The 27,072-nt window shown below is 44.4% G+C and overlaps 1 long non-coding RNA gene across 1 annotated transcript; it reads right to left on the minus strand.

Annotated features, from left to right (window-relative positions):
- Window positions 1-280: 280 nt before the first annotated feature.
- LOC138297349 (uncharacterized) lies at window positions 281-26,919 on the minus strand. Its single transcript, XR_011204041.1, has 3 exons — window positions 26,726-26,919; window positions 5,436-5,501; window positions 281-334 (listed from the first exon to the last, which is right to left on the minus strand). It is a non-coding gene; the product is annotated as an uncharacterized lncRNA (long non-coding RNA).
- Between the last annotated feature and the right edge of the window lie 153 nt (window positions 26,920-27,072).

Genomic DNA, 27,072 nt, shown 5'->3' on the forward strand with positions numbered 1-27,072 from the left:
GGCTTTCAAAGGTACGGTCCCTGTGGGGAACAAGAGAGAGTGTGCAATCTAAAAAGGCACTGGGGAAAGGAACTGGGGAGGAGTAAAGGGGGGGGTGGAAAAGGCAGCTGAATAGTGCATAATTGGGCACAGGAGGTCATCTATCACGTTCACTTTAGTGTGTATACTGTACACGGGTGTCCCACCACACTACCATCACAAACCCTGACCTTCCCCTTTTCCCCTTTCTTTTGTAAAAACACAAACCCAGACGTAATTCACTACTTACGTTGGCATTCTCCTTCTTTTCCCGGTAATCCACTGGAGCCGTACGGGAGACCTAGGACCCATCGACCTAAAAGACAAAGAAGAAGGAGAAAGGCCTAATTAGAAGACTAGAAGAAACCATCCTGAAACCTTAATAATACTGTAAACTTTGTAACTGAAAGACAAAGAAAAGGAAACCTCACAAATAAATCACTTACTTTACCACTATAACCGCTCTCAGTTGTGTTTATACCGTTCCGCCTCCCACATTGGTGTCAGAAGTGGGATCAGACTAGAGAAACCTAAGGCTAACGAACGGTATAGACAATGAGCGAAAGTCCTACATTAGAGGACATGATTAAACAGCTGGTGGAAGGCCAGCGCCACTTACAGTTGGTATGGGAAGCTCACCAGCGAGAGGCTAAGGAGGATAGGGAGGCCTTACAGTCCGCCCTAAAAAGTCAAGCCAATATACTGGCAAACAACCAACTAGTACATGAAACGGCGATGAAAAAATTAACAGAGACAATAGCTGCCAGTAAAGTCCACCCTAATGTCCCCAGTTCGGTGCTACAAAAATATCAGGAGGGGGAAGACCCAGACTCTTTCTTTACCAACTTTGAACGAGTGGCTTCCTCCGCCCAATGCCCTGAGGACAGATGGGGACAATACATCACGCCGTTACTCACAGGACTCCTGCAGGCCGCATACCAAGCAGCTAATCCAGGGGGGACAACACCGTACAAAGACATAAAGAATAGCATTTTGGAACGGGCGGGGCACGATACCGAGTATTATAGAGTAAAGTTCCGTAAAGTAAAATGGGGACAGAATGAGGACCCCCGAACCTTTTATTTCCGTGTTAAAGATTTAGCACTGAAATGGTTGGGACCAATAGGAAATAGCAGAGAGGAGGTCATAAAGACAATCGTCCTCGAGCAATACTTGGACTCCTTACCTACTACTACAAAAAATTGGATAAGACAACATCCAAAGGTAGATACAGACATGGCCATAGACTTAGCCTGTGCATACCACCGGTCCACCGATGTAAGAGGTATACAGCCCAGGTCCAACATAAAAGCCATCACACCATCCACCAAACCCTCCCCGAGGTTTCCTTTAGAAGACCCGTTTCCCCGGAAACACGGAGAAGGTCAACCCATGCAGAGACCACAATGTTTTAACTGCAGAGAATGGGGTCATATAGCTCGCATGTGCCCCAGGAAATTAGAAGGAGGAGATCCTATGGAGATAGGAGTGACCCGACGTAGAGTCCTATGTACAGGAGGGGGAGACATTAAGTTTAAGCAAACCATAAAAGTCAATGGACGGCCCCTATGTGCTCTCATAGATTCGGGTTGCAGCCAATCCGTCGTTCGTGGAGATCTACTAGGCCCTATAGATAGGGAAGCTAGTCAATGGGTCAACATATGCTGTATCCACGGTGACAAGGAACAATACCCCGTTATGAAAGTGGAACTAGAGTGGGGTAAATACAGGGACTTTCTTCCTATGGGAGTTATGGACCAACTCATTGAGGAGTGTATCGTTGGTACCGACTATATACATTTCCAACAACTTCTAAATTGTATCCAAAATCCGAGAGAGAACCTGGAGTGGTGGGCCGAGGCCCCTTTTTCCGGTAGTCCCATTGAGTGTCCTCCACTCCGCAGAAAACTTTCTCGCCAAGAGAAACGGGACGAGAGAGTACAGTTCCGGGCTCACAAAGAGAATGAGCATCCCCTAAGACTTATAGCTGAGAATCATAAAGCACCCTTAAGCTTCCGTCAACAACAGAGAGAGGACCCTACCCTCACTCAGGCTTGGAGAGCCGCGAAAACCGAAGAAACAGATGAGGTGGGTCCCTATTTCTTGGTACAAAGAAACCTCCTTTATAGGGTTACCACTACACGAGCAGGGGATCGCAAACGTCAATTAAGAGTCCCAGAATCCTATAGAAACCAAGTCCTTATCCTAGCACATAACCAACCAGGAGGGGGTCATTTTGGGAGAGAAAAAACTGAGGAGTATCTCCTCAGACGGTTCTATTGGCCAGGAGTTTTTGCACATATTAGGAAATATTGCTCTCAATGTCCTAGGTGTCAGCTTACAGAACCAGGTAGGCCCAGGAAAGAACCTCTCCTACCGCTTCCCATCATTGACATTCCGTTTAGCAGGGTGGGGATGGATTTAATTGGACCTTTATTACCCTCCTCTAAAGGCCACACATATATATTGGTTATAGTAGACTATGCTACTAGATACCCCGAAGCCCTCCCACTGGCAAGTATGACAACAAAAACAGTAGCACAGGCAATGATAACCGTATTCACTTGAATAGGGTTTCCCAGAGAAATACTCACTGACCAAGGTACACCATTCATGTCGAACCTCATGAAACAGGTATGTAGGGTACTAGGAATTTCCCAAATAAAAACCTCAGTTTATCATCCCCAGACGGATGGACTGGTTGAGCGCTACAATCGGACCATCAAAACCATATTAAAGAAGGTAGTCGAGGACTCTGGGAGGGATTGGGATCAAAAATTACCCTTAGTTCTTTATGCCATTAGAACCCACGAACAGGCTTCAACAGGACATAGCACGTTCGAACTGGTGTTCGGAAGGCAACCCCGTTCCCTTTTAGATATGGCTGTAGAAACCTGGGAGGGAGAAGGGGAGGAAGAAGGAAGGCCGTTGTTAGAATATGTCCAAAACTTGAAATCCCACTTATGGGGATTATGGGAAGATGTACGGCAACATATGGAACAGGCCCAAGAGACACAAAAACACTATTATGATAAAGGTAGTAAATTGCGTACCTTTTACCCAAATGACCAAGTCTTAATAATGCGTCCCACGTCCGAGCAAAAGCTACTCGCAAGATGGCAGGGACCCTATCGGGTTATTAGAGCAATCTCCCCTGTCACTTATCTCATAGAACTAAATGTCAATCCTAAAAAAAAAAAAATGTATCATGTGAATCTCCTAAAAAAATGGGAAGTCGCAGATGAACCGGACAACCCAGTAGAGATGGGCCGGTTTTTATATCCCAGTAAGGAATTAGACGTAGAGTTCTTCCCCGGTGACAAGCAAACTAAAGAAAATACACCCTCTGTCAATGCTTCTCTGACAAGGTCTGAGAAAGGGCAGCTGTATTTCCTGTTAAATCAGTATCAACATGTCTTTTCGGAGACGCCCGGAAGAACTTCCCTGATCTGTCATAAAATAAGGACCCCCCCGGGTCAAACAGTCAGACTGCGTCCCTATCGCATTCCTGAGGCAAGGAAACATATCATAGAAGACGAGATAAAGAAAATGATAGCCTTGGGAGTGATCGAGCCCTCTAATAGCCCCTGGTGCTCTCCCGTAGTCCTGGTTCCAAAACCTGACGGGTCAGTCAGATTTTTTATTGACTTCCGTAAACTTAATGCGATATCCATGTTCGACACGTATCCTATTCCCCGAGTAGACGATGTCCTCGAGAAACTAGGAAGAGCTAAATATTTGTCCACGTTGGACCTCACTAAAGGGTATTGGCAGATTCCCCTTTCCCCAGACGACAAAGAAAAAACAGCCTTCTCTACACAATCCGGTCTCTATCACTTTACAGTGTTACCCTTTGGTCTTCATGGAGCCCCAGCTACTTTTCAGAGACTAATGGATAGGTTACTAAAACCCTTTCACACATTTTCTGCAGCCTACTTAGATGATGTCGTCATTTTTAGTGAGACATGGGGGGATCATCTTCACCACCTCCGTCAAATATTTAATACCCTGGCAGGGGCAGGGTTAACAGCCAACCCCAAGAAATGCATATTAGAGAAAACAGACATATCCTATCTAGGATACAAAATTAGCCATGGTACGCTACAACCGCAACCCACGAAGGTGGAAGCCATAAAACTAGCCCCTACCCCTAAAACAAAGAAAGATCTGCGTTCTTTTCTTGGTTTAGTGGGCTACTACCGTAGGTTCATACCGGGGTATTCCACTATTGCGGCCCCCCTTATGGACCTCCTGTCAAAACATCACCCTAACAAGTTGCTACCCTTTACGGAATGTCAAACGAATAGTTTTGAGCAATTAAAATCCTCTATTGCGGCGGAACCTGTATTGCAATGTCCAGATTTCTCTAAACCATTTAATCTGTACACAGACGCCTCTAATGTGGGGCTTGGGGCGGTTCTGGCTCAACCTGACGAGGACGGCAGAGATCACCCTATTGTGTTTATCAGCAGGAAACTTCTTCCCCGGGAATGTCATTATCCCATCATTGAGAGGGAGTGTTTGGCCATTAAATGGGCAGTGGACAACTTGCAATATTATCTTTTGGGCAGGCCTTTTATTCTGTATACTGATCACGCTCCCCTTACCTGGCTGGCCGCTCATAAGGATTCCAACTCTAGGATTTTACGATGGTTCCTTAAACTGCAGCCTTTTTACTTCCAGGTCCGCCATATACCTGGGTCGCAACAGGGCCCTGCGGATTATTTGTCCCGATTTCCCTGCTCTTCTTCGATCCTCGATCAGGACCGCTCTTGGGATGGGGTGTGTGATCGGGTGGACCCGAGCACGTCCCCGACAGCGGCAGTCACTGACGTGTCGGGTAAACCCGACACGTAACTTCAGCGTTCCCACGTTTCCGAGGGAACGCTCTTGGAACGAGCACGGCGTTTCCCGGTTGCCTGGGAAACACCGAAGGACTTCCGGGCCGGGCAGTTCAAGGAGGCGGCCGTGCACGGAGACGGGGAGAGAGGAGCGACAGGAGAAAGCACGAGGGAATCAGCAACTACAGAGGAGCGTATCGGTACAGAGACGATCCAAACCGAAGATGGGGGCGAGGAGAAGGAGAGTGCTTACGGAGGAGCGCCGGAGGCACAAAACCCAGAAGCCAGCCCCGACCCAGGAGGGTCATGGCTTTCAAAGGTACGGTCCCTGTGGGGAACAAGAGAGAGTGTGCAATCTAAAAAGGCACTGGGGAAAGGAACTGGGGAGGAGTAAAGGGGGGGGTGGAAAAGGCAGCTGAATAGTGCGTAACTGGGCACAGGAGGTCATCTATCACGTTCACTTTAGTGTGTATACTGTACACGGGTGTCCCACCACGCTACCATCACCCCCCCTGACCTTCCCCTTTTCCCCTTTCTTTTGTAAAAACACAAACCCAGACGTAATTCACTACTTACCTTGGCGTTCTCCTTCTTTTCCCGGTAATCCACTGGAGCCGTACGGGAGACCTAGGACCCATCGACCTAAAAGACAAAGAAGAAGGAGAAAGGCCTAATTAGAAGACTAGAAGAAACCATCCTGAAACCTTAATAATACTGTAAACTTTGTAACTGAAAGACAAAGAAAAGGAAACCTCACAAATAAATCACTTACTTTACCACTATAACCGCTCTCAGTTGTGTTTATACCGTTCCGCCTGCCACAGTACCTGTCAACCTGTGCCAGATTAGATTTGACAGGAAGCTTGAAGGTTGTTTGATAGCAGACTAGAAAAGAAAAGGTCTGGCCCCTGCAAATATTATCCTGTTTGTTTCCAACTGTGCTTAAGTTCCCAGGTCTTTCAGTGCTCTAGTTCATGACTTTTTAAAAATATATATCGGGGCATATTTAAGAACCCCCATGCCGCCGGAGCATCACTTTTTGTTACTTTCTGGTAGCGCTATAACCTGCAGAGTAGTTACAAGGTGGCATTAAGTCACTTTTGTGGCTTAACACCACCTTGTAAATACGGCCCCTACACATGCAGCACTTTGCATGGAAGGGGTATGCGGTGGGAGTTGCTCTGGGTGTTCCACAGCAACACCCATTGCATTTTGATGCTGCCCAAGATTTACGAGTTTTCATAAACCTGAGGCAGTGCCAAAATCTAACACCACCCAAGGGGTGGTGTTACCAGGGCGCAACAAGGAGAAATACTTTTATTTCTCCTCATTTTTTGCTCTTTGTACCTGTGCTGTATAGGAAGAGAAAGACACCATTTAAGATTGTTTTTGTGTAGGAAGGTGTCCCTTCCTGCACAAAAACAACCTCCCTCTCAACGCAGCCATTCTTGCACCATAGTGTAAGGGTGGCAGTGTTGGCGCTTGGCTGCAAATTTAGCACTGGCACAGGGGTAAACACAGGGGTGCGCCGTATTTGATAAAATATGGCTCATCCCTGTGTTGTGAAAATGACAGAGTGGGGCGCTGCGAATTTTGGCGCAGCATTGCACTCCGTCAGTTTCTGTTCAACATGGACCATCATGTTTTAAAGTGTGTTAGTTCAATTGGACTAACTGAAGTGTGCTAGGACTACAACTCCCAGAATAAAGTAGGTTGTTAAATGAAAACGTAGACCAAGAGCACTGTCTCTTTGGTGAAATAGTCATCTACTAGCCTTACGTGATATGAATGTTGCTTGATCACTTATGTTCCTTGACAATAAGACTGATGTTAGTTTTTGTTTTTATGGAGGGAAATATTTCAAAAATGGTTAAATTCAGGAGTTTTCAGGGGTGCAAGATTTCATGTCTTGTACACTTAGAAGGGAGTAGTATGAACAGACAATGTTTCATAGAAACAGAATAACAGTGGCCACGAGACCGTTTTTCTTGAACCAAGTAACATTTATGGGCTTTCAGGTTATTTTCATAAAACTTTGTAAAATTGTGTCAAAGCAATAGCAATCTTGCACATCCTTATGAAATTATATTAACTGATATTTTTCACATGGTGCTTTAGTCGTCTCTTCCGTGGTAGACCATAAATAGCATAGTGGTAGTCCATAAGAAACATCCTCAATTTAGACAAGCTGACTCCTGGATTTTTTAGATTTATTTTTTGTAAACTTGTTCAAGCGTTCTCCCACTTAAAACTTGATCTGCTCCAATACACCCCTTCTATGCTCAGTTTCTTCTTCTATAATTTGACTGCTGTTTCATTTATATTTTAATGACGTTATAGAAGTTGCCATGAGTGCTGTAATAACTGGGGTAATTAGCAGTGCATGGCTAAGGTGCGAGTTATAGTTATCTTAGGGTGCAAGTTATAGTTACTAGAACTAACTCCAGCTATAACTGCTGAATTTCTATGTTTTTGTGAGAGTAAATTCAGAACTTAACTATAATGTCCCTGTAACCCCTGTTTTTTTAAAGAGAATTTCTATGCTTTTTTAAATTCCATTTCCTAACTATAATGTCCCTGCAACCTTTTGTTTTTTTCAGTGAATTTATATGTTTTTTTCTAACGTAAAGTAATTTTAATTATTATGTGTTAATCCAACCACTCCTGTGCACAGCCTTCAGCTATGCACGGCAGGGGTTGGCCGTAGTGCACCACCCAACCCCGCACCGTGCACAGCCCAAGGTGGGGTTGAGAGATTGAGAGGGTGTGAGAGAGAGAGTGTCACAGTGCCCTTTCCTCGGGATCTGCACGCTGCTGAACAAAAGGTCCACCTCCCAGCGTCACCAACTCAGAAGGCTATTAAAGCACAGAGTTATGATGAAGCCAGGCGAGGGGAAGGGAATTAGGGTAGGGAACTGCAGGGAGAGAGATCTGAAAAGAAACAGTTAGAACAAATATGCATACATTCATTCATAACACTATAACTCACCAATAGACTCTTAAATAAAGTTGTCTCCGTGATATCAGATTGAGACCCTTTGTGAATTGGGCGTAGCCACTTCTTTGAATCAAGCATTCATAAGATAAACGTTTGATCTCTGCCTAGAAATTCTCAAAGATTGAAATATGTACCTCACATATCATGCTTCCCAAAAAACAATGAAACTATAATTTCCTTATCTCTGAAACATTTCACATTTACTACCTAGACCTGAAAGTTTACTCATTCAACTTGAAGCGTTTTGTTCATTGGGCAGAAGCGCTTGCTTGTTGTTCATGAAGCTCTTTAATCATCATACATGAAGCGCTTTGTTCATTATGACAGAGAGCACTTTTACTTGCTTTGTCTGAAGCGCTACGCCCGTTGTGCCAAGGGGCGCTTTACTCATGTGGCCTGAAGCATTTTGATACTCGTGCCCAGATCGCTTTATTCATGTAGCCTGAAACGCTTTGATTGTCGTACCATGGGCGCTTTACTCTTGTGCCTTGAAGCACTTTGCTCGTTGTGCTAAGGGGGCATTTTTACTCATGTGGACTAAAGCGTTTTGATCCTCGTGCCAAGCCCGCTTTACTCATGTGGCCTGAAACGCTTTGATTGTCGTGCCAAGGGCGCTTTACTCATGTGGACTGAAACGCTTTGATTGTCGTGCCAAGGGCGCTTTAATCATGTGGACTGAAACGCTTTGATTATTGTGCCAAGGGCGCTTTACACGTGTGGCCTGAGGCGCTTTGCTCGTTGTCCTAAGGGATGCTTTACTCCTGTGATCCGAAGCGCTTTGATCGTCGCGCCGAGGCCACTTTACTCTTAGAACTGGAAACACTTTGCTCGTTGTGCTAAGGGGAGCTGTACTTTTGGAAGTAACAACTTCCTTCAAGATTGGGCTCATCAAGACCTTACCCCTACGAGTACGACCTACTCGTATCTGAATTCACTATGGAAACAAGGATACTCCGACTTACTGTCAATCTGGCATGCAGGAAATCTGCTCTTCTTCAGAGGAACCCCCACGAGGTCTGACTGCATCGAAGTCTTCAAAATAGTGAGCAAGGTGCTTGGGTTTGGCTGGGCTTTATAGGCCTGCCACACCCCAAGATGGCCGCTGCCTCTAAAAACCTGGGAATTGTAGTCCCTTCATAGAATAGCACTGATAAGTGCATCTTGTCCACCAATGTCCTGACCCTGCAGCTACATGAGCTTTACCACAGGGCAGGCAATGCTGATGACCACTTTTAGAACAGGAGGGGTGATAAGTGGTGCCCATGAAGTGCCGCAAATAAGCGCAGCAGAGTTTTGGGCGGGACCTGGACTGCGCACAGCCTTATTCCTGACAGAGAAAGAGAGAGAAAGAGAGAGAGAGAGGGGGGGCTTTTAGGCTTCTACGAATAATATAATTAGAATGAGATATTTTCTGACAAATGGAAAAGAAAGATGTATTTGCCGAGTAAAAAGAGTTTGATGAACTTTGGGTATGTACCCTAAATATTTGAAGTTGAAAAGAAACTAAATCAGGGAAATGACCACTGACACACATTTACTGGAACCTTCAACCTTCAGCGTGAGGGTAGGAGTTCTTAATCTCTGGGTGACGACAAAAATAGAGAGGGGACCCTCCTGTATCCAAAATACCGGGGGAGCAGGGTACCGTAACACAGTAAATTTCTAAAAAGATCCCCACCGGGTAAGCCAAACCAGTCACAACTCAATCACACAAACAATGAATCTCTCTATTGATCAACTTAAAACCAAAGGAATCAAAGGTAAGTATTTAATATAATTCTGGATAAAATCCCAGATCATACAATGACAAAACCAACACATAAATACTAAAACATCAATGACACAGAATAAACATCCAATAAAATTCAATAAAAGGGAAACAAACAGAAGACATAAACAATAGTCTATAAAATGGAACTGTCCCAATATTGATAGGAATCGGCCTATCGATAATTGTCAGTACTCTGTATTCGATAAAAGCCTCCTTCTATGGGTCCAGTAAAGGTAAAGCGTCGACGTGCTTCGGTGGCTTTTCACCACCTTCTTCAGGACTAAATATTGTACTCCCCAAAGTTGTTCATTCAAACCTCCAAGAAAGCCAGTATACAACATCCACACTGATACATATAGATACTTTCCTTAACATCAACCGGCTTTATGGATTATATTTCATGGAGTCCAAATATATTCAGATAAAATAGGTCAGAACCGAATATTAATCAACTGGTTCAGCCTTAATTCTCAAAGTCGGCGTTCTTATTTTTATTTTAACACTTAACTTTTCATTCTTAATCTCTGGGCCACAGGTGGCTGCATAAACTGCAGTGTCCAAACATAACTATGACATGCAACCCAAAGATTTTGATGTGAAAAACACCTCAATGTTCTATCACTAGGAATGTTTAACAATGAAATCATGAGCAAATAAACAGATGTACTGTCCTAAAATACCAGGATTTGAACCGACAACCTACTGAGCAACAGTCCAAGAGCTTCACCAGTGGGAAAGAAGTGACTCTGTTTTTTAAATTTTTTTGATGACACTATAAAGTCATTGCATGGAGAGACCATTGCAATAACAATCTCTCTCTTTCTCTCTCTCTCTCTCTCTCTGTCGCTCTATTCCATCCTGTTATGCAATGGAAGAGAGAGAGAGAGTGACAGGACTGTGGGTGAAGCCTGAAGGTCCCACCGGTCCCGGCCGGCTCCCCACATTCTGCGAAAGCCAGCACTGCTCGGCAAAGCAGGGAGCTGCTTGAAATAGCAGCTATGTGCTTGCAGGAGTAATATTTTCATGTTTCCCTGCAGTCATATTTGCATGCAGGGAAACCGATAAAAACTGCACTTTCTGCAAGCAGGAGCTGTTTGGCAGCACCCGCTGGTAGAAAGTGGAGTTATGTTTCCTTTTGCTTAGCAAGAGCTGTCAGCTCCCGCCAAGCAAAAGCAAACAGCTACCACCGAGGGTGCGCACCTCAGGAGGTAGCAGGAGCCAGCCCTAAGGGGTGGCTATCCACAGGGCCATCTATGGCTCCTCGAGGGGGGCCATGGGCCCCCTCCAATGTTTATTTTAGCCCCAGAGAGGTAGGGGTCCCCGGGTGTCCACGACAGACCCCCTTCATTATTATTTTTTTAGCAACGGGAGGTGACGTTCCCCAGGTCACGGAGGCCGTGCTGTCCTCCCATACAATCTAATAATTGCCCTGGGGAGGTGGTGGTCCCTGGGGCATGGGTGGGCCGTGCAGCCCTCTGCATTTTGTTATATCTTAGACCTGGGGATGCGGTGGTCTCCAAGTCTACCATAAGCCTTAGGAGGGGGACCTCTTGTGTCTCCCTGCTTTCTTCACTCCCCAATGCCCCTGGGACCTGGCCCACCCAGGGGAAAAATAAAGAAAAAGCACAGGACGTAGTCTTTTTTTTTTTAAATCTCAGAAAAATCTGCAGAGCCATCCACTGATTTATTAGGATTTTTTTAAAAAGATGCATTTTAGCCCTGGCAGGGTCACTGGGGGACCCCTACACCAAGGTTAGAGGCTCAGTGTATCCCTACACTGATACTTTTGCTTTTTTTGTTTTTGCTTCTTTAGTGGGACTCGGCTGAAACAGAGTCCCAAAGTGGCTGCCAACACTTCCCTGTTGTTGGCAGCCAATCAGATATCTGCATGGGGACAGCTGGATCCACCGAGGATCAGCGTCCCTAAATATCTATATTTTTAACCGTGTATATCTTAAAAACTACTGAACAGATTTACACAAAATCACAAAAAGCACACTTTCTGCCAAATGTGGTGTTATTCCGTCCAGAGTTTCGGCTGTAGTCATGTTGAAAATCCCAATGGGAAAATGAGTTTTAGGACTCCCTTTTTCTCACCTCCTCCTTGACATATCACCCCAACAGCAGCTAAACTGACTGAATTCTAAGTTTTTAACATTTTGTGAAGATTCATCAGGCGCCGCCAAAGTTATTGGCAACACAATAAACGCTCTTCCTATGGAAAATAGATCCTAGTTATATATATGCTATATATGTATGACCTAAGTGTCAGACAATTTGTGGCTGTGTATAAGCGGTGCGCACATCCAAATTTCCTATTGTCCTGGATAACAGAAGTTCATGGTGGTAAGTCTAGTTGAGACAGAGTAGAGTGCTCCAGTGGTAGTACACCCAGCCACAGAGTGTGGTACGCTGTTAACCACAAAGGTCACAGTCCAAGTAGAGAAGAAGAAAACCACGGCACATCACAGGGTCGAGATGAGAATGCTTTATTCCTCGGTAACAAATCAGGGCTGAAATCCTCTGGTGTCATGAAAAATACTAGATACGTGGTAAGGTATCACAGTATTTTCTTCGAATTTGTATATCAACAGCCGACACGTGTTTCGTCATCCTTGACTTTTTCAAGGCTTACTAAATGTAAACTATGAAGTTGATTTTGATAAAGCTCCAAAATTTCAAGAATTGTACAGCAAGGTGTACAAACATTAGCATTCAAATGGAATAGACCATGATAAGTCTGTAGAGCGTCCGGTCCGTTTTGAAACGAGTGAAAGTAGCTTCGTCCAGACCTACTGGCGGTCACCAGTGGGTAGCCATAGTTAGGACCATGTTTCCATAAAGAAAGTGATTTTTGACTTGCCTATGTCTTTGGCATTGTTTGACAAATGTTCAGGAAAAGTGTGCTGGTGAGTCTTGTTGCGCATGGGGAATTTTGGGGTGATCCCTCAAGTGGAGGCCAAGAAAAAGTGGGGTCAAAAACATGCATTTACCATGTTAATTCCCATGGGAGCTTTGAACACGACCATAGCCCAAACCGTTGGATGGATCCCACCAAATCTAGCATAAAGCTAGATTTTTCTGCAGATTGTACTTTTGGTTATTTGCTGTGAATCCATTCAGTAGTTTTTGAGATAATAAAGGGAAAATACATTTGTATATCTATGGGCGTGGATCCATCGTGACGTTTCCAAATATACGGATGTGCATGCCAGCAGGAATGCTTTGATTGACTGGCCGCAACCTGACTAGAAAGTATCAGCCACCATTTTATATTATGGGATACAGTCCCCGGGACTGAAAATAAATGTGATAAGTGGCATAAGAGGTCAGGGGGTAGGTACCCTAACCCCAGTAGTGTGATATAGGGGTCTTTGAGGGTCAATATATGCCCTTAAAAACATTTTTATTCATGCTGCACGATATTCGCAAATATATTGCAACGCTCAGTGTGGCCCTCCTGTGTAATGTGATGACTTCCTGACTTTACTCACAGAACCACTCAGACCCTCACACACCCAGTCTCACACCCAGACGGACATTCTCACACCTATTCTCACTCCTAGAGAGACGGACCCTTGGGCAGTGCATGGTGGGGTTTCTGTGGTTATAAGGTGTTGACCGCAGGTCCTGACCACAGGCTAGGCCCTTCAGCCAAACCCCACCGCACATAGCCAATACCCACCCATGACAAGCGTGGTGCAGAGTTGGATGGTTATAGGGGATTGGCCACAGGGCCTGGATGCTGGCCAAGCCCTGTGGCCACCCCCTGCTGGGCACAGCCAAATGCCATGTACGGCAGAAGTTAGAATAACGTATAGTAATTAAAATTACTTTGCATTAAAAAAACATAGGAATTCACTAAAAAAACAAAGGTTACGGGGATGTTATAGTTAGGATATAGAAGTTTTAAAAAAACATAGAAAGTTAGGTTCTTAATTTAATTGTGCAAAACCTTAGAAATGTAGCAGTTATAGTTAGAGATATTTCAAGTAACTATCACTCACGCCCTAGGATAACTATAACTCGTGCCCTCGCCATGCACTGCTAATTACCCCAGTTATTACAGTAATCATTACATCTTTTATAACATCATTGATAATATCACTGTAACAATTGCAGTGACATTATTGTCAAGAAAACTGTGCATGTCGAGGGCGCATGTTCTTGTAACCTTAGGGCATGAGTTATACTTACTTGAAAGAACTCTAATTATAAAAGCTGATTTTCTATGGTTTTGTACATTTAGGATGTAAGTCTAACTATAACATCCCTGTGAATATGTCAGTGATAATATTAAAATTTCAAACTAAAATAACACAGATATTCACTAGATATTGTTAACAGCGCTAACTATAACTTGTGCCCATGTCATGCTCTGCTTATGGCCTCAAAAATGACATCACTCTTGACATGCTCTACGACTTCATTTATGACATCACTGATGGCCTCTCAAATGAGCCAGGAACTGTAGCTAACACCCCCCCCCATATACCCAATCCATGATCCTCACAGCCTTTGATGTACACAGTGGGGAGGGGGGTGGCCGAAGGGCCTGGCCCTGGGAACCCCATAACCAAGGCTGTCTTTCTTTCAATTAAAGGGGAATGGGTGCTTTGTGTCCCCCGAGCTGTTCTCATGTTATCGGACCCAGGAACACCATCCCCAGGGCCACTCTTTTAAATAAAGGGGAGGGGGGCTTGTGTCGGTCCTCTCCCTGGGTTGATGTGTGATCTGGCGACCCCATCCCCTGGGGCCCAGCATATATTTTATGGATAGGGGGCAAAGACCTACCTCCCCAGGCCTATTTCGGGCCCAGGGCCCAGTGTATGTTACAGGGGACGGGGCGGCATACGGCCCCCCACCCCAACCAGACTGAGCCCAGGAGTCAGCACATTTTACATGGGGAGCATGTGGCCCCATTCCTGACCTGATTTTGGCCCCAGGGACCCTTGTCATCCAGGGACCTGCTTTAGTATCAGAAGCGGGGGGCATACAGCCCCTCCTCAAGCCGATTTCAGCCCTGGGGATCCCATCCCCAAGGGCCCGATGTGCTTTTTTTTTGGGAGAGTGCACACAGCCCTCCTCCGTGGACAACATTAGGCCCCAGGGACACCATACTCCAGGCCCTTGATTTATTATCAGGGGAGGGGGCAATTGGCACCCTCTCCTGGCCTAACTTTAGCCTCAAAGGCCTCATCCCCCTGGGACCTGCTTAATTATCAGGAAGATGTGGCAGACAACACCCCACCTCATCCGATTTTGGCCCCGGGGATCCCATCCTCAAGGGCCCAGCGTGCTTGTTTGGGGGAGAGGGCCGAGTGCAATTTTTAGGGGGAGGGGACGGACACATGAACCCCCTCCCCAGGTTGATTTATGCCCTGGGAACCCCATTCCTGGGGCACACCACAATGTTTATAGAGAGAGTACATGTGGTTCCCCTCCCAGGCTGACTTCTGGCCCAGGGACCCCACACACCAGTGCAATAAAAGGTGGGTGCCCTGGTGCCCACCAGGAGCACCCACCATAGTGTCATTGGAGGCTGCAGGGGGAGCCCCAAGGCCCTTGTTACTTCAGCCAGCGCCCCACATCCAGCGAGAACCGGCATTTCTTCAGCTGAAGGGAGCAGCTTCTGATGCTGCTCCCTATGGGGGGAGCAATATTTGGATCTAAAGATCTAAAGTCCACTCCTAGCTGCGACAGCATGTTAGAAACTTCCATCTGCTAGGAGCATTCCTGGTGTTTGCTCCCCTTGGTGGGAGATTTAAAAATGCACTTGCAAAGTGAGTGTAAACACATGTTTTCCTGCCTGTGCTGCTGCAGCCACATCCCCGTTTTCTTATATTTTGGCCCTGAGGGTGGGCTCCCCAGGCCTCTTGAGGCTCAGGTTGTGGGGTCACTCTGCCCCCTCCCGAAACTAGTAATGTTGGCTCAGGAGGTGGGGTTACTGGGGTCTTCAAGGCTCAGGCAGCGGGCCAGCGCAGCCCCCCTACATATTTTCATACATTTGGGCCCCAGGGGTGGGCCCCACAGGGCTCCTGGTGACTCGAGCAGGGGAGCTATGCATTCCCCCTCCCAATAGAGTTTTCGGCACCACGGGTAGGCTCACCGCCGCCTTTGGCGGCTCAGGTGATGGGGTCCATGTTACCTCGCTCCCTATATGAACTCAGCCAGTGGGGTAGGCTCCCTGGGGTATTAGGCATTTAAATGCAGCTCAGCCACCATTTTGTTTTGTTTTTTCAATTCTGCTAGAGTCTTGCAGAATCTTGCCATTTTATGTCATTTTTCTTACCTTTTTGACCCCGGTGGGGTCCTTCTAGGACTCCTCCCATGGGGCTCAGGGGTCCCTACCCTGCCCCCCTATACATATATATATTTTTTTTTTACAACTTCAGGACATGGGACTAAGGCCCTGATTTATACTTTTTTTTTGTGCCACATTTGCATCATTGTTGACGCAAAAGCGGCGCAAACTTACAAAATACAATTATTTTTTAAGATTGCGCAACTTTTGCGTCAAAAAATTACGCCAACGTTGAACAAAAAAGTATAAATCAGGGCCTAAGTTCCTGAGTCCTGTAATGGCTGCCAGCAGCATTGTTCTCATGTTGCAAGCAGCCAGTCAGAGCGCTTGCTGAAATCTAACTACTGCAGGAATGAGATGGACCAAGGGAAATAAAGTTCCCTTGGTCAATCAGTACACTCTGCCTGTAAATTGTCACTCCTAGAAGAGTCTCTGAGACTCTCTCGCGATCCCAACTGTTAAAATATACAATTGTTTTTACTGTTAATTTCTTGAAAACTACTGAACTGATTTACAGAAAATTACCAACAGTACAATCTTTAGACCAAAATCTAGCTTCCTGATGAATTTGATGCAATTCTATTCTGCCGTTTTTGCAGTAGTCTGTCTTCAAGAAGTCTGTGGAAAATACATGAAGATTTTGTGTTTTGGGACCCTCCTTTTTTCTCAGTCACTGCTTGACGGATCACCTCAAAACTTTCCAGGAAACAGCTGAGGTGGATTAACTTTAATTTTCGAAAGTGTTGTGAAGATTCGTCAAATGGGTCCAAAGTTATCAGCAAACTAATAAAAGCTCTTTCTTAGGAAAAGCAGACCTAACTATCCACCTAGTGGTGGCCACCACTAGGCTGTACATATATATATACATGCACTCTCACACAGACTTGCAAATCAGATTTTAACTTTTCAATCAAAGTGTTTATATAATAGACATACCACATATATGGAGGTCTGTGTGTGCATGTGTGTGTGTTTGTGTGTGTGTGTGTGAGCATGCATGTGTGTGTGTGAGCACACATTCTCTAAAAGGTAGCATCACTAGTTTTATCTATGGCCCAATGTGTGCCTCTCCTAAAAATCACTTCTACAGTAGAGCCACCACTGGCAGGCTCAGAACAGCGTGTCTTGGTTTAAAAGGCTAACTGCATTTCCCGTCCTGTTCTCCTGATGCTAATAGGAACACAAAAGGAGCTTAGTCAAGGTTTTTCACAGTTCACATCTGATCCTGCCAGACAACTTTTGACAAAGGTTAAAGACATGCACAGGGCAACCTTTCCGTGGGCGCAAATGTTCTGAGAAAACAAAATCTAATCCATCCACCATGTACCAAGTTAGTTAGCTGAACAATGAGATTTTGGTGAGTTTTGCTTTTTTTGTTTCATAACTTCTTCTCCATCCATTTCTACACCCCCATCCCCTCCCAAAGAAATGGTGCAAGCACGTGTTTTGCAACTCTGGCCTCAGGGCTGAATCAAAGAACAAAGTAGGCATTATGTAAATTAAACATGAAGCTATATTGTTACCTTCAGGCATTCATTCCATGCATTCTCAGCCTGTTCAGATGCATTCACCAACAGAATCTTGCCACTTTAACGTTAAGAGGGTAGGATTTTGCAGAGTCTGCAGAAGGATATTAACTTCTTCAAATATGTTTTCTTCGAAGATTTTTTGATCATATGGATCAAATTGGATCATATTGTCATAGCAATTACTCATGATTATGTAAGTGATTTCTTAATTTTTTACACTTAATTACTGTTTTTTATGTGCAGTTCTCTTGACATTTTTAGGATTGGATGTTAAGCAAACCTAAGACGTGAGGGCAACAGGTGAAGATCATTCAGAGAAGATGTTGGACCTGGCCCCTTCTAAGGGGTCATTCCCCAAACTTTTTGCCTTCTCTTACTAATTTTTCTAATCCTTTTTGGCTGACGTTATGACTCTGGGCACTTTATCACTGCTAATCAGTGCTAAAGTACATGTCCTCTCCCTTGGTATGATTGGCTTATACCTGATTGGCACATTTACATTTGTCCCTTGTACACAGGTATCTCTATACCCAGGGTCTGTAAATTAAATGCTACTAGTGGGCCTGCAGTGCTGCTTACACCACCCACTGAAGTAGCCTTTCAAACCTGTCTCAGGCCTGCTAACGCAAGACCTGCATGCACAGTTTGCTGCCACAGGGACCTGGCATCTAAATCTACTTGCCAGGCCCAGAACTCCCCTTTTACTACAGGTAAGTAACCCTAAGGTAGGCCCCAGCTTGCCCTATGGGCAGGGTGCTGTGTCTGTAGAAGTTAGGACATGTGCCTGGTTGCGTGGCCTTTCATGATGGTGACAAACGGCCTATCTGGTTTCTCACAGCTGTGAGTCCTGCCTTCTCAGGGGATGGCACTGGAAATGCCCTGCCTTATGTCTATGGGGTATTGTCTGATTTATGAGAGGTATCGTAGGCATGTTTGGTATGGTTGTAATGGTAGTGGAAATGCTGCTTACTTGTGTAAGTGGATTTTTTATTACTATTACAGAAATGCTACTTCTAGAAAGTGAGCATTTCTCTGTGCTGATGACTCTGGTGTTTTACAGCTTGGAGGCTGGAGGTGTCACAGAGGTGCATCTACATTTTGAACCGTCTTCCTGGGCTGAGAGAAGAGGGAGGCGGGGCACACTTGCCCCATCAACTTAGACAAGAAACATACCTGGAACTGGACACAGGATGCTGCTGGAAGGACCCCCCCAGGAACTGCCTTGGACTGCTGCTGTTGCGCTGAGATGTGACATCCTGGGTCACCAGGAGGACTTGCCACTGACTGCATCTTCCTTGTGTTGGCCTGTTGCTGGGCCCTGCCGACTGTAACTCCATTTATTGCCTCCAGGGGCTGGGGGCTGTGGCCCCTGTTTCCCCTGCATCCCTGCTTCCCTGCACTGGAATAGTGCTGGAGGAGTGCTTCATTTGCATTGCAGCTAGCACCTGGAGAGCGCTCTACACAGTGGATCTCCAAGTGCAATTAAAGCGCATTACTCACTTCTATAGCGGCTGGGGATCACTTTATCGCATTTTTCAGAGGGACCCACGGGAGAACTCTCTGCTGTGACCAGGGCGTTTGTTAAACACGAGCGTGGCGAAAGCGCACCGTGTCCTATGCCCCCGGGGCACCATCGAGTGAAGTGTGGCGTGGGCGAGCTCCTAGCGTGCCCCTGGGCGAAGCACGCTATGAGGAGCTCCCTGGGGCACCAGCAAGCGCCAACTTCTGCCCACTTCACCTCTGCGGCCCAGGCAAGCTTCTTTTATGGGCTTTAGGGGACTGTTAGGCTAACCTGTGCTTGGTGTGATATGACATATATGTGTTGATGTTCTTTTTAGGGTCATGACATGCTGATCTGTTTTAGGTGACTTGCCATATGTTTTCTAATGTTCCTGGTATGGGCATTTATGATATTTTTATGACAAGTGCATTTCTTTAGTACTGTGATTCCTGACTACTGCTTGTGTTGCAGAATAATAAGTAACCTATGTGTTATATGTGACTACTTCTGATCTCTGCAGAGCAACATTAGTATGTAACGTTCTGACAACTGTTTGGATAGCAGGGTATTACTGACATGTTATGTTTGGTCTAATTATGTTTTGGGCAGTACAGTTGATTTTTACATAACTTGGTTTTGTGTTCCCTTTGTGGTGTGTTTATTGTGTCTCATGTGTTGTGTGTGTTGTGTGTGTTGTGCAAACGCTTTACACATTGCTTCCGGGTTAGGCCTGACTACTCCTGCCAAGCTACCAAGGGTGTGAGCAGGGGTTATCTTGGACCAGAGTGGGTGAGTTCTGCATGGCTTAGGTGAATACCCTAGCCAACCAGAAACCCCATTTCTAACAGAAGACAAACCTGACCCTTGTTTTGACAAGGGTTAAAGGAAGATAAAGCAATAAAACAATGAGGCTCGATGACAGAGAAAATAGGAGGTTGTAGGAAACACTGCCATCCTACTAGCCTGAAAGACTATTTAAGCTTTCTTTCTGACTTTCTCCCCCTGTGATTTATGGTTACTGAGGTGTTTCTTTTTTGATCATTTCGTTTAGCTACTGTTAATAGTAAAGTAACGTGGAAAGCATAATACCCGACTTTGTGTCCTTTATAGTTCAAGACTTTTTCTTCGTTTTAGGGAGGAAAATCTGCATTTGCACGAAGAAGATGTAAATGGAAAGACGATTTTCCCATCAAGAGGGGTCGTTGATTATATGTTATGCAATATAATTAGGTCTAGATAAATTAAGGGTGAGTTACAGCGACTCAGATGGTGAGGTGGGCAGTTTTTAGACAATCATGGCAAAAATGTAAATGACTAAACGATCTGCAAGGTAATTATGTATACATCAGTAAATATGTATTATTTCTACCTCCAAACGTTTGTAGATTGAAAATATATATATTGTAAAATGTTGCAAAGTACTCACAGTAGCAATCAAACCGTCAAAAAGTCAACGCCTGTGGCAGACTGTGAACCCATCATGCAGGTATTAAGCAGTTCAAAATCAATACGGCACTCCATTGCAATAACACATCGATGTTTTATGCCTGATTAATCATCAGTGTATTATTGCAGTGGAGAACAATATTCATTTTGGGCTATTTCATTCTTAGTGAAAAAGGTATATAGATGTGGCATCAAGTTCAGAAAACCTATACTTACCTATATTTAGTGACCTTTCACGGTTTTGGCCATCATTATATTTGATACAATATTTTGGGGTCTCATTATATAAAACTCGATATTCTGGCACCAAACTGTCCTCCATGTGGGCAAATGTGATTATGTCCCTTAGCCTTGCCACCGTGGCAACTCTGCTAACCAAAAGCCAGCAGTGGAAAGGGTGCCGAAGAAGAGCTATTCCAGTGGACCCTTCAAATCCAAAAGGTGAATCTGTGCTTGCTGAGGTCGCCCACCCCCACTCGAAATCTACTGAGGGATTAATTCCCTCTTCTATCCAAACCCCCCCCCCCCCTGTGCTTCCAGCCTCTACGACCCAGAGCCCTGTTTTCTTCAAATATGTCCCTCCAAACTATGTGAACATTACTTGAAATTACCTCATTAGTCACCATGAGGAACTAACTGTGCTCGATGCCCTCGCGTGTGTGAGATTTCGTAGATTTATAGATCCCTGACTCGTTCACTTGTGACACATCAGCCCATTCGAATAAGCAGACTAGGTTACCATGTTTCTGCCTGGGATCACGAGTCCATCTTCTGACCCTTAAATACGCAATCCGGGGAAGCTTCTTATTAACCAATATACTAAAATTCTGAACGGAATGCAGCTATCTGAGCATGATTTGGCAATGGTTACATAGGCCGAGAACATTCCTCTCGTTTACACAGGGGACATGTCCTCCAGCAGAGGCAGAAAGTAGAACAGCTGGAAAACGGGAATGGAGCCAGACACTGCCGAGCTGGTGATTAACACCGGGTCATTGACCCAGGAAGCTAACTAACGCTGCACTCGTGAGGGGGTTATGCTCACAGTCACACCCAACGTTTTCTGAACATGAAGTTCTCTGTTCCATTGCCACTCCTCCCTCCTCCTTCTGTTCGCTCTCTAGTTCCGCATTTCACATCAAATCTCCACTAAACACACGCTTCCGATGAACTCTAAGTAGGTTTTTTGTATCGTACTGGTATGCCACCTGATGGGTGCCTCGGAAAACTATGAGACCCTGTGAAGGTAAAGTGTTGCAATATAAAACAAGCATTGGCAAAGCCAATAGTTCTGGTTCTACCTGTCAGCCTTTTGACCTTGTGAATGACTGTTTTGTCATGGTTTTTGCAAAGGTTTACTTTAGGGAAGCTGTTGGGTCTGGCCATTCCAAAAAAGATGGCTAGAAGCAAAAAAAATATTTTGCTGTTAAAATAGACACATTTCCATAGTAGTCCCTGGCAGAGAAGGGTAATAATTTGTGTGGGTGTGCGACTTCTGAAAGGGTGGAATGACATCACTAACAGTCAAGTTAACCAAAGGCTGAACTGGGCTGCCCCTTTATCCCATACTGTATGTTTTGATGTTTTCGGAGTAAGAAAAACATGAATGCAGAATAACACACCAATGGACTAAGACCCCTACAAGTAAGTACGTTATACATATAATTTTAGTACAATCAAGAGGTGCTTTGGTAACGTAACATTCAGCGACTGTACATGGAGGGATGGAGACCTGTAAATCCATTCAGGATTTGCAGCTCGTTCAGTAGGACTCACAAACAGAAACCTGCCTCTTTAATATTAGCATGAATGGGTTAGATTTTACAAATACATGTGTTGCAACCCAAAAAATATTCTTGAGTCACAGCTCAGCTGTTGTGCAAAAAGAAAAACGATTGCTTTGCAACCCGAGCATCATACATCACACTATTAATCTTATTTCCCGTACATAGACATTCACAGAAATTGGCATTAGTAAAAGATCAGGAACATTTGACCAGTGCATTCGTTATACATTTGCAGTAGCTGTAGGTCACGAATAAACTATAATCCAAGTTTGATGTTCAGCTACTTGAGATGTTGGATGAATGAATGAAACACACGTTTGTAAAATCTATCGTTCTGGTGTTATATAGTGAAAATATTTTACCAAGCTTTCCAGTACTCTCAGGAAAGGTACAGCATGAACAGTCACGGTGCAAGCTTTCCTTGCACCCATACAACAGCTATATCATGTGCAGCTCTAGTGAAATTACATCAAATGCAGCAGAAATGCAAGTTTCCTTCACAAACAGTTACGCCATAGGCAGAAGTTGCATCAGAATATCTCCCACAGTTACGTAAACGACCCAGTCACAGTGCACAGATTCATGCAAACTAGCATCATGTCTGTTGAAAGGCTCCCCATGCAGTAATAAAAGCGACAGTTTTGGTGCCCTATGGATTAGGTCTTACCTCAGTTTATGGAAACACTGGGCCTGCATTGACCACAGTACTACATGATTCCCTTTTCCTTGATCGCTTAAAGTCCTCATGTTGCTAGGGGCTCATTAGGAGAAGTGTATAACTAATCAGGGACTTTAAAGCATCACCATTCGGGAGGCCGACTGTTAGCTGTCTTTGTGGGGAGGGGATGGAAGTGATACTGTGACATTGGTGCACAGTGCTATGGAGAAACCCATTGTATTCATACAGATACATGAATATAGCACTGTTTGTCTCTTACCTGATGCAGTGTGACTTCCTTTCCCTCATATAGTCCACACTTGAGGCCAAATTTACTATCTTTTTACTGTCTTTGTTATCTTTTCGCAAAACGCAGTGCAACAATCAAAGTTGCTGTGATGTTTAGTGTGTAACGGAGAAAGCAGAACACTAAGGCCCTCATTACAAGTTTGGCAGTCAGATGAGCTGATCGCGAAACACACGTGGATGAAACCTCCGTCGACCCGGAGGCCTCACCCCCAGGCGTATTACACTGTTCCCACTGGGCTGACCGGCGAGAACATCATATTGTGACATTCTGCCTGTCAGCCCGGTGGGAACAATGCTACAGTATTGGTCTCAGTTTCCTTAAAGGAGTTGAGGACGATACCATAGCACAACAGCACCCTTGCAATGTGCACTGTCTGCAAAGGAGACAGTGCGCATTCCGAGGGTGCTGGGCCGTGGGGCCCCTGCACTGCCCATGACATGGTTGTAGGCAGTGCAGGCTCCCCCGTAGCCCTCAACACTTCCTTTCAGCCAGCCTTTTCATAGTGGTACGGCCGCCATTAAAAGGCTTGTGGAAAGGGAACTTATGATCAGCATGGCAGAGCTGAACTCAGCGCTGCTGTGGCTGACCACGAGTCCAACCACCGTCAGCCCCTCTGGAACCATGTTCCTGGTAGGGACGGCAGTCCCCTTGTGGTCTGACCGCCAGGTTCGTAATGTGGCAGTCAGACTACCTGGAGTGCGGCACTCCAACCGCGCTGCAAGGCTGGCAGTCTTGAGACCACCAGGCTCATAATGAGGTTCTAAACCTATCCCCTGCATTGGTGAACTGTAGGCTGTCTTCCTCAATGTGCACACCTCTGCAACATAGTGTAAAGGTATGAGTGATGTCTAACATAGGTTTTGTACTGGAAGGGTACATGCAATTTTCTCACTTTGTATGTGTACTGAAAGTAAAGTTGAAAATGTTTTGAGAAAATGAAATTTGTCTCCAACTTTGCACCTGGTGCAAGGAGCCATAAACAGTTAGCACGAAGCCCTGTCAACAAAAGTTAGTAGATAGGGATGTGCGTCAAAAATCATTGGTGGTTGCATGAGGACCATCATGTAAAACACATGGGATTCCCCTTAGACATAGTTAAAAACATTCATTTAGTTGGTATATCTGCTGTTTAGTATAGCATGCAGGCAAAATTGGAAAAGTTTGCAAAAAAGAAAGGTTGTCTCCAATATTATGCTTGCCTCTAGATGATGTAATTTTTTTTTGCACAGCCCTGCCTACCTCTTTGAAAAGATAAGGTTTTGCATTGAAAACCAGAGGTGATTGCATGGAAACGCCCAGGTACCATCCAAGGTATGTCCCCTTGTCTCAGCATAGTGCAATGTAGATTATGGCACTACTTTGCTTTACATTAGGATTATATTTTGGCTCAAAACAACTTTTATGCTACAAAGTAATCCTAATTCAACACTTTTGTAATGGAAATTCGGGCAAGGTGTTAATAAATCTGGGTTTCTATTTCTGCTGAGTACTATACACTATTTTCTCACATAAGGCCTTAAGCTGCTCCTTGAATCTTTTGATGCCCCAAGCAAGGCGTATCAATTGAGTCATACATTTCTGAGTTTTCAATGCGTCCCATTAAAGTTCTAACTGGTAAAACTGTTTATAATATTTTGTATCTGTAATTTCTCAAATTCACAACTGAAACATGTTTCTCTCGAAAATGGAATACAAAACAGGGTCAGTCCAGTAGACCAAACATGAATCCTGGGAACACCAATATAGACAAAACAATAATTCGGTGTGCTAACATTTGCACAATGTAATTCATCAAGATTAAACCATTTATTGTAATTAATACAAAGTAAAAAAACAGACATGCAGATTCAAACAATATATATTAAAAGGAATTCATTGTCACAGAATTTTAACAAGAAGCCTCAGAAGTGTTGTGTGATCATAGTGATCATAGAGTTATATAAGTAAAACTCAAAAAGCTGTGTCTATGCACAATGACATCAATGTAAAAGGTTTGTCCAGGAATCTAATCTAGACAGACGGGCCCAGATTTGGTAAGGACGTGCGTCATCCTTGAGTGGTATAGCTCTACCTTTTGTTACTTTGCACCAGGAAAATGTACCATGGGTGGAGCATGAGCATTCCCATGCACCCACCCATAGATTTTGATGCAATTCCAGATTTACTGGGTTCGGTAAACCTGGAATTGCACCAAAATGGTGCATCTCTCAGACCAGGTGTAATGAGGAAAAATATATTTATTTCTCTGCATTACTTCCTGTTTCTAAGTGTGATGCATTCCGCATCACATGTAGAAAAAGGAAAATGCAGTTAAGGTGTGTTTTTATGCAGGAAGGTACTACTTCCTCCACATAAACAATCCTACTCATAATAAAGGTGCCCTTGCTGCAAAGGGCAACGGTGCCTGCGTCGACACTAGGCAGCTTCAAGTTGGTGAGCTCAAGAAGCGAGCAGAAGCTCACCATATCTTAGCAGATATGACACAATATTGCTCTCTCCATTTCATGCAATGCAGCACAGCAACTTTGCTTTCCGCCCTGCTTTGCGTCAAACTTTTGTGAATATGCTCCAGAGTTCCTAGCCTTATTGTTGTGCACGTTGACGATGTTTTGACCCAACAACTATTCGAGGATCAACTTGAGGTAAAGGAGATTAGTATGGGCACAAAGTGAGAGGATGTCTAGGGTTTTAGCACTAGAATCTGATAGAGGACAATATCCCAATAATATTTACATATCAAAGGTCTTCAAAACAGTTCATGAGTTTATTGATTTCAAACAGGATAGTAACTGTTGGCTTTCAAAAGGTGAGAGCATGCTGGACCCGAAATGTAGAGACATCCTGAGTTTACATCAGGAGTAACATTGAGTTGGCAGTGAGGAGCAGTGATTGTTGCTGTGCTGCTTTGATTTGGGTGAAGAAAATTTTATGGCAATGACATAATTCTCCAGGAGCTGTTCTGTCCTTTTAAAACACTTCTTAACTTCAGCGTGTCTCCATATCACAACAGCAGATAACACCAATAATTAAGCTCACAAGCCTGAACTTTCATCTCGTTTCTTTTTCTACTAAGGAATTTCTTTACAGAGGAGAATTTGTGAGGATCTATAGTTTCCTTGAGACACAGACACCACCTTTTAGTGGCCTCTACTTTGTGGTCCTGGTGAACTTGCTATGGCTTGGGTATAGGCAGTAAAAATATGGACCCTATCATAAAACCATCTAACTTGAGTTCTAACTGGTTAAACTGAGCAAAGGTCCTGCGCGCTCACCTACTTACCTCAGTTTATCCCACTAAAAAAAGTTAAATCGGATACAATGGGGTTATGGGGAGTCAAAAACATAATAAAAGTACATATTACACCATAAGTATAGAACTGATCTAATATCTTTATATTCAGTTTTTAAAGGCAAAGAGGTTACTGTCTGCCCAACATTAGATTAACAACACAGTTACATGAGTTGTAGCATTAAGCAGCCAACAGTGTTGCACCAACTGAGGCACTCAAGTTGCCATTTAATTTTTACAACCAAGAGTATTAAGGGATTACATTCTGCCTACCGATAAATTATCAGCTCCGTTGTATAAATTGTAGCATTAACCATCCAACAATGTTACACCAATTAAAGCACTGGAATTGCCAACATATGTTTTGCGGAACGTTCTCCCCACTTCTTCGGGCTAAAGAAAAAGAGAATAAAATAAAAACATTAAAAACAAGTAAAAATAGACTTACAGCAAACTACATAAAGACAGTAAAAGAGAACATAGCCACAAGATCACAAAAGTGTTGTTAGACTCCAAGGAACCAAATATGATAAAGTTGAAACATTTAGAAAAATGAGCAAGCATCCAGTAGGCAATGTTTGAGCTGAAATTGACTTATTTTGACCTCTCCTGATAGGAGA

Source organism: Pleurodeles waltl, chromosome 5 (assembly GCF_031143425.1).
Source record: "Pleurodeles waltl isolate 20211129_DDA chromosome 5, aPleWal1.hap1.20221129, whole genome shotgun sequence".
Lineage (NCBI taxonomy): Eukaryota > Metazoa > Chordata > Amphibia > Caudata > Salamandridae > Pleurodeles > Pleurodeles waltl.